This window comes from Cavia porcellus, unplaced genomic scaffold (genome assembly GCF_034190915.1).
Source record: "Cavia porcellus strain 051 isolate PalLab524CR breed Dunkin Hartley unplaced genomic scaffold, mCavPor4.1 scaffold_15, whole genome shotgun sequence".
In the NCBI taxonomy this organism is placed as follows: domain Eukaryota; kingdom Metazoa; phylum Chordata; class Mammalia; order Rodentia; family Caviidae; genus Cavia; species Cavia porcellus.
The window spans coordinates 24,348,003-24,370,225 of NW_026947498.1; the positions used below are offsets into that span (position 1 = coordinate 24,348,003).

Sequence of the window (22,223 nt, forward strand, 5' to 3'; positions counted from 1 at the left end):
GGAATCATTCCTATTTTTTCAGGGTCTTCAAATTAATATTTTATTTAACAAACTGTCAGAATGCTAAATGGTAAATTTTATTTGAGGAGATAAAATGAAACTTCTCCTTCTAAGGTTATTTACATGATCTGATTATTTTATTGGTACTTTCTTGTTAATTACAAAATCTATACTAATAGGAAATAATCATGCATTGTTAAATGTATTTTAAAATATTTTTTAATTTATAAGATGTGATGTTTTATTATTGTGTTGAATAATTCTTTTACGAATATGATGTTTTGTATTAATGCTTAGTATCAAAAATCACTTATTATACATTTTTTATACATGTTACAAATGTAATCACTGTTTGTAGATACTTGATATGAGATAGAATTTGGGGGGATTTTTTTTTGTTGTTGTTGTTGTTGTTGTTCTGGGTACCAAGCTCAGCACCTTGCAGGAATCGAGCAAGCGCTATGCTGCTGATCTGTTTCCCCAGCCTGATTTAAGAATGTTATATGCAGAAGCAATATTGTTTCTGCAAGTAAGTCAAAGTCTGTATCACGCATTTGAGTGAACTTATCCACAGACATTTTTAAAAGCATGTTTATTGGAGCCCATGCTTTGTATGACTGTGCTAAGTGGTCCTGTACAGAGGCTCAACCCTCAGCGCTTAGTCAGATGGGGGATTTCAATGAAGACAGAGTGGAAAGCGCAACAGAAGCAGTAATGAACACCATAAATCAAATAGTCCTTTATCTTGGGGGTGGGGGGGCTGACATTTGTGAGTTTTTGAAATTCTGATGATTTCAGGTTAAATTTCCTAAACTTGTAATGGAATTTTTAATACACAAGGTGGCCTGTTATTGTTCTGATGCCCCCAATGTAAGTTAGAGTTGGTTGTAGATTTAAAAATAAAAACAAGTTAATAAACAAAACGAAACTTTTTTTTTTTTTTTTTTTTTTTTTTTAAACTGGTTCCTCATACGGCTCTTCTCAGCAAACCAGGCTAGAATGAGATGCAGCACCTGCACTGGATTGGGTTTACACCTGAGTTCTGCCTCTCTGGCTACATATAGGGAATAAGATCATGTGGTCAGAGAGACAGAGCTAAGGAAGTTATTATCTCATTCCATTCCTGACCATTAATATAAAATTGTCATAGGAACCCTCGCTTTGTTATCACAAAAAGCTGCAAAAAGACCCAAGTGGCTTAAACTAGTGTGTAAGTTTCAATGTGCAGGGTTACAAATAGTTGAATCTTTTCCTGGAAAGGACAAATTAGATGCTTCTGCATACCTTCAGATTTTCTTTCTGAAGAGAAAAGTACCTGTCAATGACTTGTGATTCTACAGAGTTTTGATCCTTAGTATATTGTGTAGATAGGCAATGAATTATAATTCTGAATTGAATTGGTGGCTTGGATACCAGATAGATAGATAGACAGACAGATAAATAAGTTTCATAACAGGAGTTAGGTCTTTTTAGGTTTTACACAAATCTTCTACAAATATCTTTCCAAAAAAGTATTTACTCATAAAATCTCTGGTTAAGTAAAAATGAAAACTCATGTCATTCACATGTTGTGTGATAACATTTGGAAAGCATCAATGTATTCTTTTTAAATACTTTAAAAAGGAACAAAATAAATGTATAGAGCAAATTCCAAAAGATGGTTAATTAGTTTTGTGAATTTCATAGTGATAACTACTATTCATTGTTCTTAGAAACACTGTATGATATTTTCTTTCATGCCATTTTTGTCACTTTTAACACTATATATCTCTTTTTACCTGCAATTATGAGTTGAGTTAGTATATTTTATGCCTCCCAATTCAAAAAATTATCATAGCTGTTTGGTACTAATTAATGTTTCATTTCACATTAAAATAAGAAAGAAACTCATGAAACAGTAGTAGATTTAAACATTGGGAGATTTCCAGATCTTAGTTGTGATTTCAAATTAAGTACATTTAAATTATTGGTAGAGTAGTTAAAATTTATTCTCAGCTACTTGGAGGAAATTAAGTCAGAAAAATGAAATGATCATTTTAGTCATTTTAAAAGAGTACCAACACACATTAAAGCAAACCCACGTGGACAAGAAAGTGAAGGCAAAGGAAAATAGGATGACCAGTAGAGAGACCAGGTAAGAAATGAGTTTTCTATGAGATGGAGTTCAAATACTAGTTATCAGGATGGAAAGAGAGAGGTGTCTGAAATGACAACTTCTAAGGAAGTCTTTGTCTTTATAAGTCTGAGGCTTTAAAAAAAAATATGTGGTTGGGGAAATAAACTTGTAAAGCATAAAGGTACGTTAGACTTAGAAAACTGGAAAGGGACGAGCCTACCCAGTGCAAGTGTGTAAGATGACAAGAGAAAAGTATCAAGGAGAAAAGCCTACAGAGGTGAAAAGCCAGTGTCAGGCAGTGAGATTATGACATTCTTGGGAAATTGTGTCATTTAAGGGTCAAAGTATATGGTCAAATGAAATAAAAGAAAACATTTAGAAGTCTCCATTGAATAAAAAGACAGATTTTGATGGACCTGGAAGATATATTTTGGGGATAATTTATATTGAAAGATGGAAGATTTTATCTCAACTTCAAGGGATTCAGTTATGGGGCTGGGGATTTAGCTCAGCGGCATAAGCGCCTGCCTTGCAAGTAGGCAGTCGTGAGTTCGATCCCTGGTACTGATAAAAAGGAAAAAGACCAAAAAAAAAAAAAATAGATTCAATTAGAATAAAACGCAGTAAGTGGAAACAGAGAATGTCATAGAAAAACTTTGAATGTCACATGGCATTTGTTTACCGTGAAGAGCTTGAGATCATATGGTGTGATTTTAGGCGTTGCAATAGCCTTTGAGAAGTTAATTCATATTTCTGCCTCCTTGCTTTGCTTCCATTTCTCAGTACATTTACCACAACTGAAAACATTATGTTTTTACAGTATACATTTACACACACACACACACACACACACACGCACACTTGAATAAAACATCGATTGAGACAAGAAATTTACTTTCACTCCAATATTCTCAGCAACTAGTATAGTTCCTGATACTGACAGGAGCTGAATATGTATTTTTAAAAAGAGTTTTTGGCAGCCTGTGTTTCAGTTTGGGCTGTTTATATCATCTATTGTCTTATTAAAATATGAAAGGGAAAACAGTGTTTAGGCTTCCACTTACTTCCTGATGAAATTTTCTGCTCTTTCTTTCCCCTGATTTTTTTTCAGAACGGAAGTCCTCTCTGCTTTCTCTATGCAATAACAGGAGATAAAACAATTCTTCTGCCATTTGCAAAGTGTACTGGACATGAGAATAACTTCACATCTTCCAAGTGATATTGAATATCACTAACCAAAAATGTCATGTGCCCATTAAACTCTGAAGTCCTGCTTCCTGACTAAACTGTGACCATTTTATCCTTTCCCTCCTATCTAATCTCATATCTAGGGTCACACTTTTTTTCTAGCCATATAATGAGTTGACTTGGAGATAGAATATGATTGGAGAGTTGTAAGGTTCTCAAATCTTCCCAAAATTTCCTTGAAGTCTTTTTTAAATAGTTATTATGTCCTAAACCCATGATGGCAAAGCTTTTGGGGTTTTAAGCAATGCAGACAATACTCTGTGTCACATGGTCCATAGGTTCCTCATCATGGCCTAAACCATTAATGTTTCTAGGAGCATGAAACCTGTGGCACATCCACACCGCAGATCCATATGTTTTCTAATTTCTATTCCTCTCCATTCTTTTCATTGCCTTGGACCTCAGTGACAAGTCTGTAAGACTGGAAGTTTAAAAAGAAAGAAATGTAAAAAAAATAGAAGAGAAACAAATGAACATAGGTTAACATCATTAGAAATGGTATTCTACCATTCTGTATGATAGTAACAAGTTTGAGGGTATAGGCAACTACTTTAAAGGCAATAAGATTCACTAAGATGCCCATTCTGGTTTGACTATTGTATCCTTTGGATGTCCTGTAATGTTTACAATGCCTAAGTTTTATTAGTCTTGTTCTCTACTGTTTTGTTCAACTTTATAATATCTAATGAGATAGACAATTCTTTTTAAGGAAACAAGAGACATCATTGATAACCATTGTTGATAACCTTGTACTCTGTTTTACATCATGTACTATGTCTATCCTTGGTTTTGACTGACAGCTTTGTTTTGCCATATTTGACTTTATTCTCTACCCCCCAAAAAAGTAATAAGAACTAAGGAGTAATAAAACCCAAAATGTGTAAATTTTGTTGTAAAAAAGAGAAGGAAAAAAAAGAGCTCTAAAGGATACAACAGCAAGTGTGTTTAGGGGTGTTCAATAGCTGACCATATTAATATTTTTGGTTGGATCATTGAACACAACTGTTTGCAGTCTCACTGTTTAAATGTCCATTTTGTATTCTTTGATACTGTGATTTGAGCAACTATTTCTAAGATGATAATATGTAATCTATTAACTAGTGATTTCTTACTGTTTTTTTTGTAGTTCTGTATTACTTGTACCCTTACACCACTTTGTTTTGTTTTATGTTTTTCTCTTTTTCCTTTTAAATAAAATTTAAAAAAAAGAAATGGTTTTCTAATATGCTTTTATGGTTTTTTTATATTTCATCAAGATATGAATTTTATTATACTTTAGTAAGACTTTTAGAAAGGGACTTTCATTTATGCTTTTAAATTAGTCCAGTGATCTAGGGAAAAAATACATTGAGTACCACAAGTCTTGATATTTATCCTCTGATTCCCATATCAGGATAAATTCATGGTGTTCATAGTAGCATGGTGTTATTGTTTAGATAAAATGTCCCCCACGTTTTGTTTCGTGCATTTAGAAGGTGACTGGATCATAGGGGCATTACTTCATAGCTGACTTTCTGATTGGAGGAAGGGAATGATTAGAGGGGGAACACTGATCTCTCTCTGTCTCTGTCTCTGTTTCTCTCTCTCTCTCTCTCTCTACTTCCTCCCACCCTCTCGCTCTCCCTCCCTTTTTTCTGCCTCTATCTCTGTCTCCCTCTCTCTCTATGTCTCTCTTTGCTCTCTCAGTTTCCCTCTCTCCTTCCCTTTCTCCCTTCCTCTCTCCTTCAGCTTCTTGGATGCTATGTGTTAAGCACATTTTTTTCTGATTTGCTCCCCCCATTCTATTTCTGTGTTGGAGCCAGCAACCATGGAATAAAAATTGTGAACCAAAATAACCCTCTCCTCCTTCAAATTATAGGTGTTGGCCACTGTGTTCTGCAGATGAGAATGTGCCTGATTTAAGTGATTTATTTAAATTTTCTGCTTTCAATCTTGAGAGTGTGCAGCTCAGGTGTACTCCAGGTGGGGCTACAGTTTTATCAGTCTTGACTGATGAAATATGTTCACATTCCCTCATATTATTGGCAGAATTCATCTCCTAGCAGTTGTATTATTAACGTCCCTATTTTCTATTCCTAGAAGCTATCTATTCCTAGAAGCTGCCTGCAATTTCTCAAAGCCCTTTTAATAGATTCTTTCATATCATTGTAGCTTATTTCTTCAAAGTCAGCAAGGATGACTCTTTAATTTCATTCTGCTAAGAGAGACATATATAATAAATGGCCATCAACTGAAGTGACATCTCATCACATTTGCTATAGTCTATTATTGGAAGTAAGCCATAGGCCACACTCATACTCAAAAAGAGGGGATGATACAACTACATAAAAGTGGGAATCAAGAGGCCTACATACAAGTGCACTTTCTCTGTCTCTCTCTGTCTCTCTCTGTCTCTGTCTCTCTCTCTCTCTCTCTCTCTCTCTCTCTCTCTCTCTCTCCCTCTCTCTCTCTCTTCTTCTCTCTCCCCTTTCTGCCTTTATCTATGTCTCTCTCTTTGTCTGCTTCAACATACAAGCATCTAAAACTTGTTATTTTTCCATAGCAAGTTACTTCGAATTAGCCACTTAAAATACACGCATTATCCAAAGTTCTATAGGTCAAGCTATGACATGATATTCCTGCTTTATGTACATGACAAAAGTCAAGACTCAGGGCTCTTAAACTTATTTAGGACATTGACAAAATTTAGTTTCCTGTGCTTGTAAAACTGATGTCTCTGTTTCCTTGTTGACTATCGAATGGAATTTTGTTCTTCACCTAAGAGAGAGCCATGGTTAGTTCGCTTGTTGCCAAAACACTATACCTTAAATTGCAATTTAAAACAAGTAATATTCAATTTGCTTTTGGTTTTAGTCCATGATCTGCTAACTCCAAGACAGAATCATCCTGGCAGTAACTCATAGAGGAACAAAGCTACTTGTTTCCTGGTGTCTGAGAAGCAGAGCATGGAAAGAAAGCCAAGCAGAAGACAGGACCCCCAAGGCAGCAGCCCTCCTTGGCAACTCAGAAACCCCCAGCACTGTCCCCTGTCCTCCCCTGGGATAGATCCCAAACAATGGGAAACTGCACTCTAACTACCACAATGCTGCCGTCTCCAGCTTAGAAATTACTCACTCAAGGTCAGGGGAGTATGTTTACTTTACTGAATCTCTGACCTTTTCAGTCACCACCTTCTACAGCCAGATTTTTTTTTCTTTCTTTTCTTTTCTCCTTAAATAAAAATTTAAAAAAAAAAAAAAAAAAAAAAAAAAAAAAAAAAAAAAAGAGTTCATATTATCAGGCACAGCCTATGTAAAAAATCACCCTTAGGTACATTTCCAAAATGCTTTTCCATATGTTAGAGTCTCCAGAGATTATGCTTGCACAACCACAGATTCCAAATTCTTCCTTAAGGACAGAAAATTACACAAGGCAGGCAGGCAGATATTTCAAGTCATGTTTGTTTTGTGTTTTTCTTCCGTACTGACAATTGAACCCAAAGCCTGTGTGAAACTAAGCAATATCACCGACATTTTTAATTTATTTATTTATTTATTTATTTATTTATTTTTTATTTTTAAGACAGGGTCTAGATAAGTCACTCAGTTGCCTAGATTGGGTTAATTTGGAGACCTTCCTGCTTCATTCTGCCAGAGTGCTAGAATTACAGCAGTGCCTGAGCTCACTAACTTAATCTGTTGTATAATTTTAGAAAAGTGGTCACATTTGTGTTCATTGTTCATCATCCATTACAGAATTTGCAAAGAAAAACAAACTTTTGCTAATGCTTCTGTTTGCAAAAGGAATTGTTTGCAAACAGAAACATTCGTGAACCACGAGAGTCACCACAGTGTAAGCGAGTTGCCATACCAGACTTAGAAACCACTTTAGAATTCAGAGTCCAGAACAAACAACACAAATAAAAATAGCATCATGAATTTCCTTAAAAATCTTAGAACTTACTTTATTAAAATAAAAGAGTTTTAAAGTCAGAATATATAGCTTAACTTCAGAAATTTGTGTCCTTTATACTATTATTAGGAAGAAATTTTTATCTATTTTTAGCAGTCTTCAATTATTTTTAATTTTCACAGTGCAAATGTTAAATCGAATTATTAAAACACTGGATTTAATACCATGTGGTTTCATTTAATAAAATAATTTTTCCCATTTTGATCCATTTTTGATCCATTTTTGATCATTTTGATCATTTTTGATCCATTTGATCCATTATTGATCAGTGACTGTGAAGAGCAGGGAACAGTAAGCGATAGATTTTGTGAACTATAAGTATCTTGATGGTGTTCAATGCTAAAAAGGCAAAGTACCTGCCCTTACATTAAAAATACAGAATAAATAAAAAAGGAAACAGAAAAAGACTAGACTAGAAGGCCAGAGGTAAAGTTCATATTGTGGGGGCCTAGGAAAGCTGGACATGGGATTTGATTTTCTTATAAATAAAACTATAAATTTAAAGCACATGGATATGAATTCTAATGATATTATATACTTCTATTGTTCCAAAATTAAGTGACTACACAGCCAGAAGTTTTTCCCAATGTTTTTACTATAATTTAAAAAAAAATTTATGAGTAAAAAGCAATCTCTTAACCAAGTATGGTAGCACATGCCTATAATCCTAGCACTCAGGTGGCTGAGGCAAAGGGTCATTGCAAGTTTGAAAACAGCACGGGCTACAAAGTAAGCTCAAAACCAGCCTGAAGTACAGAGGGAGACTCTGTCTCAGAAAGACAGAAAAACAAACAAAAGCAATCTCTTTATTTAGAATTTCTCTTGCACCTGATTTTCAAATTTTATTATTATTTTTTGCAAAATCTCTGTTTAATGTTAATTTTCCATTTCTGCATATACAAATTAAGAAAATTATAACAATATGTAAACACATAAAATATAGAAGTAACCTCTTAAATGTATTTTATAAACAATCTAATATTCTAATTAATGGGATATTTATATTTGTTTAATATACTAGAAGTATATTTGAGTCAAATCACGCTAACATTTACTTCAATAAACATTTTCTTACAGGATCTTAAAATACTCATGCTAAGACATACTTCATACTAAAAATAAGCATTTCAAACTTAAAATGAATCATTTATTTCTTTCCCTGATTGTGATCATTCTTGGATGTTTCTATTGGATTTTTTTTTTGTTTGTTTTGCTCTCATTACATCTACCTTTTCTAGTATCAGGAACTTTTATTCCTTAACATGTCATACTATTTTCTACCTTTGATTTTCTTCAGTTTATGAAAAAGAAAATCATTTGCCTCTTTTTCTCAAGGCTAAAAGATGGATCTCCATCACTTGGGTTAACAAAGATCAGGATTGATACCTGTCTTCACTGTCACAGCCTAGAACATTGCTCAGTGGGATTTCAAGGCACTATTGATTCAATTACAGATCAATGTGGAACACTTTTGACTGAGTCTTCTATGGAATCAATAGTTGACTCTACCCAGGCCCAGTGGGATTTCAGCACTCCTGATTTTTGTGTCTGTGTTTGGTTTCTTGATCTTCATAGAGTCTATTAATCACAAAAACTTTAATCTCAAAGTAAAATGCTTATCATCTTATACAAATAATAAAAGTTTTACATTTTGTCAAAAGCATGCAGCTGAGCTCAAGAATCATTTTGGAGCTTACGGTTTCTCTGATTGTGAGATAGAAGAAAAACATACTCCTTTAGTTCTAATGCCCCAGTGCAATTGTTTTTGGAAAAAGGAAGCAGATTTGCAGAATTTCGACTAATTTAAAAAATGCATCCCGAAATTTTAGCAAGTGGCATAATTGGGACAACAGGGCAAAACTATCAGATTTTTTTTTTTTTTTGAGACAGGGTCTCCCCAGGTAGCTCAAGATGACCTCTGAACTCACATATGTAGCCCAGCCTGGCCTCCAACCCACTAGGATCCTCCTGCCTCACTCAGTCTTACAAGCACGCACCACCAGATCTGGACAAGAACTGTCAGATTTTAAGGAATGGAGATGTTTCCTCATAGGATGAGTCAAAAGTATCTCATTAAGTTCTTAGTTTTCTCTTTATTCCCTCTGTCATTAGTATGCTACCAATTATGGAGCTAAAGACTGGGAATAAAGCAAACCACATGAAAAATTTAATTCAGTGTCATTAGATGCTATGAATACTTTTGAACTATTACATTAATGATAAAACTGATTTAAACTGTTGTTGCTAATCAAGCTTTTTAAATTACCTGTGAATTTTATCAATCCAGTTACAATCTGTATTATTATGGATAGATGAACATTAACTGCACTGATCAAAGTAATCCTACATTGAATATTAAAGAAAATAGATATTAACTATATGTTTCCTTCTTTAGCCCATAAATATCCTTCTGTTGACTAGGCACAGTCAATTGGCTTTTTAAGGCAACATTTAAAAATCATTTGTATGATTATTCTTCAATTCATGTCTAAAAGAAATTTATTGCACTTGGTCTGTTTTAAATGGCAAGATTGTCTGGAGCAAAATCACTAACATTTAATTTTAAGCAAGAAAGGAAGGGAAGGGAAGAGAAAAGAGGGGAAAGGAAGAGAAGGGAAGGAAAGGGAAGGGGAAATAGTCATACTTTTTTTTCCCATTTCTGAATTTTGCTGCTCTATTGTTATATTTCATGTTTTATGCTTCCTGTATAATTTAAATGTTTTCCTATATGACAAACATAAGCATAAGCATTTGCAATGTACAACTCTCCTCAGATTAAATGAAAGAGACTCATTCAGCTAACCCATTCAGTTCTGGTCACTGTGCACCTTTACATGAAGATGTAATTGTTGGTTTTTGTGTTTAAAATGTATTTATTATAATTTAATATTTTCCTAATTTTATGATTATACAACCCTATCATTTAATCTTAGCATTCTATGCTTTTGTTATAACCAGCTGGTAATTTATAATAATAAGTGTAAAATGTAATGCTTCAGAGTTTTAAGGTTGCCATTCACTGGAAAAGGCATCCACATTTAAAATACGAAAGGCAGTAAAGAAGGATGAAAGGTCTGGGCACGTTTTTGCCCAGATGCATGATGTGGTAGCTGCTGTAATATTTATGTGAATAAAAGTCTTTCTGAGTGCTGCTGTCAGCCATAGAACTTTTCTCACTCCTTTTGTTTCATGGAATATTTTTAAGTTACTGAGCTCATCCATCAGCACAAATCTTCCTGACATTTTGTTCTATCTATTTTGTCTTTTTCTCTCAAAGAAACCTCTTATATTAATATATCTTAACACCTGAACCCAGGATGTTCAAACAAAATTGATATATGTATATTACCTTGTTTTCCCAAATAAACATTGTTCATAAAAACTTTGTAATATCCATATATAATATATATTAAGGAAACTTCCTCCAATATAATCATTATAGAATTAAAGACACCAAAAAAAGAAAAGATAATTTTCTACAGTTATTTTTCTTAGTTCTCCATTTCATATTTTTGGGGATATTTCACTAAATGCTAAAACATATTATTATTTCAAATAATATAATGTTACAGATTAAAATTCCATCTTCTTTGTGTTTACCTCTTACAACACAGGAATGCTCTACATTTTTTTTTCTTTTTGACTCTGCTTCATTCTGGTTTATTTTACTATTTTTCCCTTTCAGAAATAGTAGGTTGTTCAGAGAACAAACTTCTGTTCCTGACCCCAATATCCGTGACAAAGCAAATTGGTCTTGTACCACTACAAGACTCCAAGTCTTTTTTATTCAAACTCTAAATATTCTGAAGTATTTCTTGGTAGAAAATCATTTTGTTTTCCTATATTTTTTTGTAAAAAGTAATGCTTGAGATTATTCCACTAATAAAAGGATGTAAATATTAAATTTTGGCATAAAAATATTGAGCAGAAATCTACTTTTAAAAGTATACCCAGCAAGTCTGCACCCAGGCACATATTCCAGTTGAAAATAGGTGAACACATTCACATAAATATTCTTAGTAGCGCTACTCACAATACCTAAAAGGTGGGATCATTCCAAGTATCTATCAATGAATGAATGAACAAATTTTAGATGTGACGTAGACATACAATGATTTTTATTCAGACATAAAAAGTAACAATGTGCTTATATAAGAATTTCACCTCTACTGTGTCGTGTTATTTCAGCTAAGGCTAAGAATTAAAATGACATATGTAGATTAACAGGAGGAAACCATGCTAACTTATTCAATACAAATTTTACATGATCCAGGAATCCTCATAAAGAATGAAGAACCAAAGTGACAAAATCCAAATGTTTTACATTAGGTTAAATAAAGGGAGGCAACTATGGAAAATTAACTAAACAAGGCAGAGACTAGGAAGATAAGAGTAATTCATCAAGCTATTTGTGCATAATTCTCTTGGTGTCAACTCCCTATTCTTGATAAGAAGAAAATATTTTCTTTCTTTGACATAGGGAGAACATCCTTGCGTGGATTTTATCTCCTGGTTACACAAAGGCAAAAAGAGGAAAGTCAGAGCATCCGTTTTGCACCTGGCTTTTTTATAAGTGGCTGTGGCCCAAATTAATCCTCATGCCAAACTGGGCTATTCTGGGGCAGCTCATTCTGGGCTGGCACATTACCTCATATGCTACAAGGTAAAAACAAAGCTTGAAAGCATTACACTAAATGAAGCAAAGATATGCAAGGACAAATATATTATGATTCAATTTATATGAAATATCCAGAATAATTGAATCCAACTTCTTAGAGAAAAGAAATCGCCTGTCCCAAAGACTAAGGATCTGCAGTGACTATGTAATGACTTCATGACATACGGAGAGGGAGGACAAAAAGTATTTTTGGTGTGGAGATAACTTGTAGTATTATGATTGTAGTAAATGCCACTGAAGTATAAAATTTAGATTTATCAATACTGTGGTTCATATGCTTCACCTCATTTTCTAAGAGGAAGCTGCGTTCCCACATGTGTGTTTGGAGGCATTATCTGTAAATCTGTATAGACAAATGTGGTAATAGTTTATGGAAAATTCTCTTTAGCAAGCCCTTAATTTTTTAAGGATTTGTTTTGTCTAAGTTTTTCTTAGGATGTCAGACTCTAGAATGTAAGACACACACACACAAAGAATGTAATAGCCTTCAGTTGCCCTGGGTTATGCTTTATTAGTTGGTTAATCTGTACTTTAAGTAGATAAGATATTTGAACGTGTCTGAGTTGTATATTAATGGGGTACTAAAACATGCCCTGTCAGGCCTTAATGTCTCAAGCAGCCTCACAATCAATAAGTGAAATGTGATTAAAATTTAAATTTCTTAACACTGAAGTACTAATTTAGTCTTATATGATTAAATGATTAATCCTATTTTTGCTGGCCATCATAAACCTTTCTCCATTCTCATCTTAGGCATGATATTTTTTTCCAGATTACCTTAAATGTAGAACATATTTTACTTTGCTTAATTTATAGGTACTCTGTTCTTTCTTTTAAAGCATCATCAGGCATTGGAAGAACACATGGGCCACCAATTATACTATAAAAGTCCTTGAGCCCTGAGTGCATATGTCATATAATGGGTTCTACAGCAGTTTCCACATGAAAAGAAGGGCTCCAAGGTTACCAGAGCACAAATATGCAAACCATGTGTGCATTAAATCCAGGGCCTGTCCGGCTTTTATTTTACCTCAAGAATGTAGAAAAGATATAGATTTTTCTTACTATAATTATTTTATGTTTCTCTGGAAGTACAGTGTTTCATGAAATATATGCTAATAATATACTACATTGAACTTAGATAACAGTCATATAGTAAATGCCAGGTATAGAAACATCATCTAATGGAAGCACTTGAAATTCGCCTTTAGATTCTGCCTTTACCAAAAATTTGAAAGGCTTTGAACAATCATCCTTATCTCACCAAGTCCTCAAGTTTTCTTATCTCTAAAATGGGAGGCTGTGCTATCCACATCTAAGACTGTGAAGGTAGTTATACATATTCATATATATAGAAGCATATGGATCAAACTTCAGCTATGTCTCCATCCTCATCAGACAAATATTATTCACATTTTAAGTTCCAATTTAAATATAGTCACATTTTAAAAGGAACATAAACAAATGGTTCAAAAATACAAGAATGGTCTTAAATCTTCTGTGAATTATGTGTGCCTCAAAGGGACAGCAAATGTTTTATCTTTGCTATGTTAGTAAGTTTTCTAGGATAAATGATTTGTGACTGTCCCAGATTCTGATCTCAGATCTCTTACTTTCCTGAATCCCTAAGATAATTTTGAACAGTACTCAATGATATTATCTCTATATATTGATGATGATCAAATTCCCTTTTCCAGTTTCCAAAATATTGCCCCAATATAGGTGTCTAATAGTTCCCTCAAGTTACACTTGTGCTCCTTGCTAAAACCTTGACTTTCTTGAGTCTTTTTCCAGTGTCTTTCATCAAGTACACGGCCATAACCTTCAATCTATTGCTGAAGCCTAGCTGTTGCTTTTGCAATACTTACTGCCTTTACAACTCCTACCCAGAGCATCATTATACAATAGAACATTTTTGACTATTTTCTATTATATGTAGAATCTAGCCTCTTCTAACTGAGCATACTGATAGCATAGTCTCCCAGACTACCATTAACAGCTTTGCAGTTGATCTTAGGCCTGTCTTTCAGTCTTCATTCTGGCTCTGTGTTCTTTTTATCACATCATAATCAGAATGAACTTTTTATTAGCTGAGTCAGATATTAATTGCTAAAACGGTACATGGCTTCACATTGCTCTTAGAATAAACAACTCAGCTCTTAAAAGAGCAAATAGGGCTCTATTGTTTCTTTACTTGTCTTTTTCTCTCCCTAAGTCACTGCACTCTCCTTATAGTAGACATCATTTCATGGTTCTTCACACACTGCCTGCCACTCTTGTTCCCGTGACTTCACACTCTACATATTCTGTCCTTTGAAGAGATCATCCTGCAGGTATTTTCACAACTCAACCTCACAATCTTTTCCTCTTGGATTAAATCCCTGTCTTTTGGAAGGAAATTCTTCATACCCTATCTAGGATTTTGCTCTTGCAATAAGGAAAGAATTCTTTTTGAACTAAAGATTGCAAAATCAACTCCTGCCACAAAAATTTCCACCTCTTGGACTGTCTTGAAATTTTCACACTTGCTCGCTTTCACAATCACATGAACTAATCCTCTAATTCTTTAAAATAAATCACAGTGAAACCCACCATCATATACATATGACATCTCTTTATATGTAGGGCATCTCTCTCTCTCTCTCTCTCTCTCTATATATATATATATATATATATATATACACACACATATATATGTGTGTGTGTGTGTGTGTGTGTGTGTGTGTGTGTGTGTGTGTGTATCTTCATTAACTGTGTTTTAGTTGGCCTTTTCAATTTGAGGACAGTCTTCAAGAAGGGAAAACATTGCAATGTTTTGTTCACTGTTATAATTCCAGCACTGAGAATCTTCAGCACATTTTTTCAAGTATAATACATCATATATATGAAACATATATATGATGTATATAAAATAAATCCTAACCACTAAGTTAGGATTTGAAATACTAAGATACATTTGAAATACTAAGATACATTTCATTTAGTCAGTAAGAAAATATTAAATAGATTTGTAGTAGAACATGGTATCTAGAGTTAATAGAAATGTTAAATCATTAAGAAATTAGTTTTTAGCATTCTTATCACAAATAAAATACATGAAATAATATATATGTTATTATGCAACTTAGCCATCCTAAAAATTACACATTTTAAAATATTCTATTGTATACTATGTATACAAAGCATATTAATTTATTAATTAAAAATAAATTTTGATTTAACATTTTAAAGAAGATATATAACCTAAGCTACACTTTGCTCCATAGTGTCACCTGAAACTCCTTAACGAGACGCTAACACTGGCCCATTGACTTTATTGGCGCACTAATGTTTCAAAAATCATATATGCCTTTGCTACCTTTTCCTCAACACATCCCACCTCAGGCAGATAAGACTCTGTATGGATAATGTCATGTATGGAAATGCAGGAAGAAATGCAATACCTAAGACATACATTCAAAAGATAAGTATTCCTAGATTTCAAAGAAAATGTGCCCCCAAAAGATATCCTTCATAAGGATCCCCATATAAACACCTTTAGTCCTAAAAGTTGCTTCACTAGTCCAGGGATTACCCTTCTGCTCCTCACTGGTTGCAGAATACATTTCAGCTTTTAACACAGGATATATGGCTTAATTCTCAATAGTTAATTTCTCAAGTTGTAAATTACTGTTTCTAGACAATCTGTATGAAAAATGTACCAGTTATAGGTTTGGGGGACCCAGTCTCCTTTGAGATGTCTTCTTTTTATTTTTATTAGTATATGTTTGAACTACATAATGATTACATTGTCCCTGGGGAGTTTGTACATATGTGCACACAGCATATTTTAATTCTTTTTATTTCCTCTTCTGTCCTTTTCTCCCTCCCGCCTTCCTATCCCCATCTCTATAACCCCTTTCCATTTGCAAAAGATTTATCTGCCTATTTTATATTGCCCCCAAGATATGTTGATGTTTATTTACTTGATCTTGTATTTACTTGATCTTATTTACAAGATAAATATTTAAATTTATAATCCCTTCTTTTGAATTGTTTCCTTAACCATGATTTTATTTGCCTCTTTTGATCAGTTTAAACTCTTTAATTCCACTTTTCTAATAATTAGTTACCTTTGCTTGCTTTTATGATTCAGATGAGTGGAATATTTTTTCCATCCTTTTATTTTTAGTCTGGGAATTTCCATTTGAATTAGATGCATCTCTTGAATGCAGCATAACACTAAGTTTTGTTTTTTTAATCAAGCCTGCCAATCTGTCTCCTGACTAGGGAATTGAGACCATTTATTTTGAGAGTAATTACTGAAAGATATTGATTTATTGCATCTACTAACATTATTTTGTTGTTGTTGGTTTCTTTATTTTTCCCTTTTGTTTAATTGATGACTTTGCTTGACATACTCATTTCATTAAACTTCGTGGCATTTCTGGCTTCATAGTCTCTATATTGTACATCCTTGAGAATTTCTTAGAGTACTTGTTTGATGGTCATGAATTTCTTAAATTGTTCTTTGTCATGGAAAGTCTTTATTTCTCCATCAATATTGAAGGATAGTTTTGCATTATATATTAGTCTGGATTGAAAGTTGTTTTCTTTTAGGGTATGGAAACACCTCAAGATTTCCTAGCCTTTACAGCTTGTATTGAGAAATCTGCAGTCCTAATGGGTTTACCTTTACAAATGATTTGCTGCTTTTACCTAATAACATTTCAGATTGAACTTCTGGGATTTTGACTATGATGTATTGTGGAGAAATTCATCTGTCTCTGCTCAGGGTTATTTGGATAGGAAATACAGTTTGCTTATTTGTATGTTAAGTTCTTTTTTATACTTGGAATATTTTGTGTTAATTTCTATAAACAAATTTTCTGCTCATTTCTATAAACAAATTTATTCCCTGTATACTGATCTCGAATATTTGCTATCTTCAATTTTTCTTAAATTATTTATTTCATGTCATCCAGTAGCTGCTGGACCAATTTTCCTTGCTCTTCTATTATTTTTAAGGTATCTCTGATTATAGTATCATTTATCAGACCAGTCTTCCAGATCTGAGATACTATACCCTCATATCTGGTACTTCAATGGTTCATAGTTCAGTAGAAATTTATCTCTGGCTGTTTTATTTGGAATATTATCATGGACTATATTTCTTTGGGAAATTTGTCATTACTAATTTGGACTCTTGAGTTTTATGTGATTCATAATTTCATTGATAGTATTGTTTATTAATTCCATTATCTGTTTGATTATGTTATCTTTCAGCTCATCAAGTTTCTTTGGTGCTTTTTTGATCACTTCATACAGTTGGCTATTTGGTGTTTGATTTATATTCCATTCTTGTTGGATCTATTTTGATGGACTTAAGAGTTTGGGAGGCATTTTATTGCCTTGTTTTTGTCACATTTCCTTTTTTCTTTTTCTTTTTCTTTTTCTTTTTTCTGTTGTACTGAGGGATTGTATTAACTCAAATGCAGATTTTGCTATTGGCATGAAAATATTCTGCTCTTTAATAATGTGATTTTTGGCTTTATTGTCTATGGACCATTATGTACCACTTCCACATACTCAGAATCAGACACAGTCACTTTGTTGAAAGTAGAAAAAAAATATATATATATATATATTTATATATATAAAACCAATATATATATATATATATATATATATATATATATATATATTGGTTTTAACAGCATCTACAGACACAACCATGTGTTAGTCATGAACATTAGGGCCTGGGGATTTAGCTCAGCGGCATAAGCACCTGCCTTGTAAGCAGGCAGCCGTGAGTTCGACCCCTGGTACCGATAAAAAGGAAAAAGACAAAAAAAAAAAAAATCATGAACATTAAAACTTATTATAGATATGTCATAATTTTATCAATGCCACTTATGACTGTACTAAACTGCTGGAGGGAGGGCAGAACAAAAGGGAAAGCAGGAAAAGGAAGGGATAATTTAGTAGAAAGAGAACGAAAAGACAGAAATGTTAGTAGTTGAAAAAAAATAGGAGGTGAAAAGTCCATTGCAATAAAAAAATCATTTGCAATTATTTGTTTTATGTGACTGTCACTGAAGGAATTTGACAGAGTACCTGTGAAAGTGGCAGGATGGATGCAAAAGAGAAATTAGGGATTAGGGAAAGCTATGAGATTATCAGAATTTATTAATGTGTTTGTAGTTTTTTGTTTGTTGGAATCCTCTACCCCCAGTTTTTATGAGAGTTATGCTGGCTTACCCATGAACTATACTACTTAAGCTAAAGCACTGGTCTTATTCTCTTCTGCTTGTATATTGGAGATATACATTGGTACATGCACCTTTTTTGGCAAACAATTTAGTTCATAAAGAGAAGCATTTGGCAGAATTTTGCTTCTGTTTGGGGACCTAGCATCACATGATGAACATGGTCACAGCTCTCTTTCTTACACAAACAGGAATGTGGTCATCTTTTCAGGATGATCATGGAATGAATGAAGTTCCTGGACAAACACATTTATGTCACTTTCTCCCTGTACTCTCAGATGTAGAGTACCTGGACTCCTCGGATTCCAGTCTAGCACCCCCGGTGATCAGTGGGCCTCTGAAAATTCAAAGGGGCACGCTTGCCACTTGTACTGTGGGCAGTGAGCTTCTAGTCAGGCTATCTCAGATCTCCCTGGTGTTTTGGAGAAAACAATGTGACCACCTCCTCTATTCTGGCCCTACTCTTTCCCCCATTCTACCTACTTCTCCAAGATGAAATCCATGGCTTCCTACCCTTGAGGGTCTGTGTTTGTTTGCTTTTCTGAGACAGGGTCAGGTTGGCCTTGAGCTCACTATGTAGCCCATGCTGGCCTCTAACTCACGGCAATCCTCTTGCTTCAGCCTCCTGGGTGCTAAGGTTACAGCTAAGCAACACTGCCCGGCAGCCTGCCTTTGAGGTTTGTGTTGACTGTGAATAATGGTGTTCTACCGCTGTGCTTAGGGTAGAGGTCTTGCCTTGTTGTAGGAGACCAGTATGTATGGGGCAGGATTCCACGGAAACACAGAGCTTCTTAGTATTTGGGGGAATGATATGGCGAGGTATTGACTCCTTTAGACTTTAGCAAAGAACAGAGGCACAAAGGTTTGGCAACCTTATATAAGTAAAAATTAGCCAAATATTTTAAAACTGAATTTTTTATCCTCTCTTTAATCCAGGAATAAAAATCAAGCATCCAAATTTTGAAAACAATGACTTTTAAAACTAAGGCTCATGGACAGTAAAAATAAATAATTTTCAAAGAATATGGAAAGTAATATATAACTGTGTAAAAACGGCTGTGAAATGAATACAGAGGTGCCTAATTATCCTAGAACCAACAGTGTATGTCTTTGTAAGACAAAGAAAGGCAGATGTTCCTGGTTTACTGAAATTTCCTCTACAGCAGGAGATAGAGAAATGTTGTTACCGTTATGTTTCTCAGAAAGGAAGTCACATCAGGTTTGCACAAGAGTCACAACTGTGAAAAGCTCTGTGCGCCATCCAAACATCAATGAGATCAAAGGTAAATTTTAATTCATTAAACTCAGTTCTGGAAGGTAAAATTGGGATTCAAATATGTTTATGGTGATTTCATATTTCAAAACTTTCGTGATTTTTATCTTTAATTTTGAACAAGGAAAGACTAAAAGCAGCAAGATTTTTTCCAAAAAAATTAATGGCTCTGCAGGACAGCTTTCCTCAAAAGAAATGTTAGGAGCAGTGAATCATCTCAAATGATACATCCTGTATATGTCAGGGGCAAAGAAAATCATAATTCTAACAAGTCCGAAAAGATATTAGAAAAAAGAATGAGAAACACGTGTTTTGTAAGACCTCTTCCTCATCAAAAAATCAGATACCTGGAAGTGAATGATTAAATAGCTTTCATGGTACCTATTTATAATTTTTAACTCCACTACTGTGTATCAAAATTAGTTCTTTTTAAAAGTTTAAACAAGATGTCATTAATGGAAAGAATAACTTTATATTGGAAAGATACACATGAACTGTATCTCTTACAGTTTTTTGAAAATCTGGGTTTATTATTTATTTTGTATTGTACTTCAGAGAAAAATGTTTGCAGTCTGTATGTTCTCTTAAGAATGGAGGCAAAGATTCTCTACATATAGTAATTTGCCTAAATAGTCTAGTACAGGTACTAATAGATTTCAATATCTTATATGCTCTAGTTGTTTTCCTGTGTAAATATAAAAAATCAAATTTAGAAAAGACTACAATAAAAGGAATAAAGTAAATATCCATGTTAAATATCTTCCAGTAAGTATTTGAACCACTCTGTCCAATATTCAATTGCCTATTATTATATCATTATTAATATTATTTGGTTTTTTTTGAGACAGGATCACACTATATAGCTTAGAGTGGCCTTGAACTCACTATTCATAGGCCAGGGTGGCCTCAAACTCATGGTGATCCTCCTGTCTCACTCTCCTGAGTCTGAGATTACAGTAATGAGCCAGCAAGTTTGGCTTACTTTTTTTCATTATGCTAAACCATATTTCTTTGAAGTGAATGGGGATCATTTTATTTAAAAGAAGTTCAAACATATTAAATTACATATACACTATATAATATATACTATATATATATATATATATGTATTTATAGATATATGTATATATGTATACATATAATATGTGCACATATATGCATACATATACATACACATATATGTATATATAATATATTGCAATATATATTATATATTATGTATATATAATATATGCATATATACATATGCATGCATGTGTACAGATATGTATATATTATATACATATATACATTCATATATATGTATGTAATATATGTATATATAAATTAAATATACAAATATAGTTCTTTTAGTATTTTATATTATTAGAGCAACAAAGAATAATATAATATATATATATATTCAGCAAATTGAGCAGTGCTTATGATTATTGCATTTATTTTTAAACTAAAACTTAGAAATGAATAAATAACTCAGAGTAGCATGAACTTTTGGACATATTGTGTCTTTGATGCATACTGGAATTTTTCTATACACCTGAAAAGATTTTATATAATTTTCAATAGTTGTGGAATTATTTTCAATGCTCATCTCCAACATTACTCGTTACCACCAAGAACACTTTAAAATACACCCTCCTGATCTTCAGTATTAATCAGAGTAGATCTCAGACATTTTTGTAGTAGTAAATAGCAGGGTTTTCAAGACATGTATTATACAGTGTGATAATAAAGTGTCCATAAGTTATGTTTTCCGTGCTGAAATATATAATTCATCATACTTGATAATGACAATGAGAGAGTCAGTGCAACTCGTGTAAGTGGAAGTAAACACGGTTTTCCTCTGCTTTAATAGCTTTAATTCCAGGACGCAATCTTAGAGTACAGCTGCTCTTTTCTTCAAAGATCCATTTCATCTTCTGTCCAAAAGCTGTCACACTATGCATGCCACTTGACTGTTGTGTCACCCAATTCTGTTCCACCTGAACAAATTTGTGGCAATATGGGCTGAAAGCAGCTTTTCTTTGCCCAAAAGCATAAATTTACTGAATGAGGAGGAGTTTAAATTTACCATAATAAACATAAGTTAATAAATAGAAAATAAGTTTTGAACTAAAATTTTAGTTAGGAAAGCCTTTATTTAAAATATATACATAGGATGACTAATCAAAATAAAAAATACAAATAAATGTGAGAAGAACACAATATACGATATATCTACATGTCATGGAAAGCCAAGTATTGCTTGGCATTTTCCCGAAGTAGGAAAATGTAAGAAAAGATCCCATCCTGGAAATTTGAAGAGGACTAAAATCCTGTTTCCAGATTGCTACCCTCTAGAAATATGACCGAATAAATTTCTATTGTTTAAGCTCATCTTATTTATTGTGGCACTCCTAGAAAACTAATATTGTATTTTATCCATAAAAGAAAACATAAAAAGTATTGCTTTCTGTCCAAAAGATGTATTTATATTTTATATACTTTTGTACTTGCAGGTGACCCCTGTGAGCTAGAAGTTATGGAAACTGAAGTTCTATTTTGAAAATCACTGATAAGGAAAGTGCAATAGACTAGATAGAAACACTGAGTCACCAGAGTATGAGCAACTATGGTGACCTTCTTTACTTCAGTAGTTGTGAAGTCATTAAAATATAGCTCTTCCCACTGTTTCTATAATTCAACAGCGTTAGTGGCTTATTTTTTCCT

The 22,223-nt window shown here is 33.4% G+C and overlaps 1 protein-coding gene across 10 annotated transcripts in view; it reads left to right on the forward strand.

Moving 5' to 3' along the window:
- The window catches only part of Robo2 (roundabout guidance receptor 2), a 1,616,745-nt gene that overhangs the window by 518,827 nt on the left and 1,075,695 nt on the right, over positions 1–22,223 (forward strand). The gene's annotated exons all lie outside the window — the stretch shown is intronic.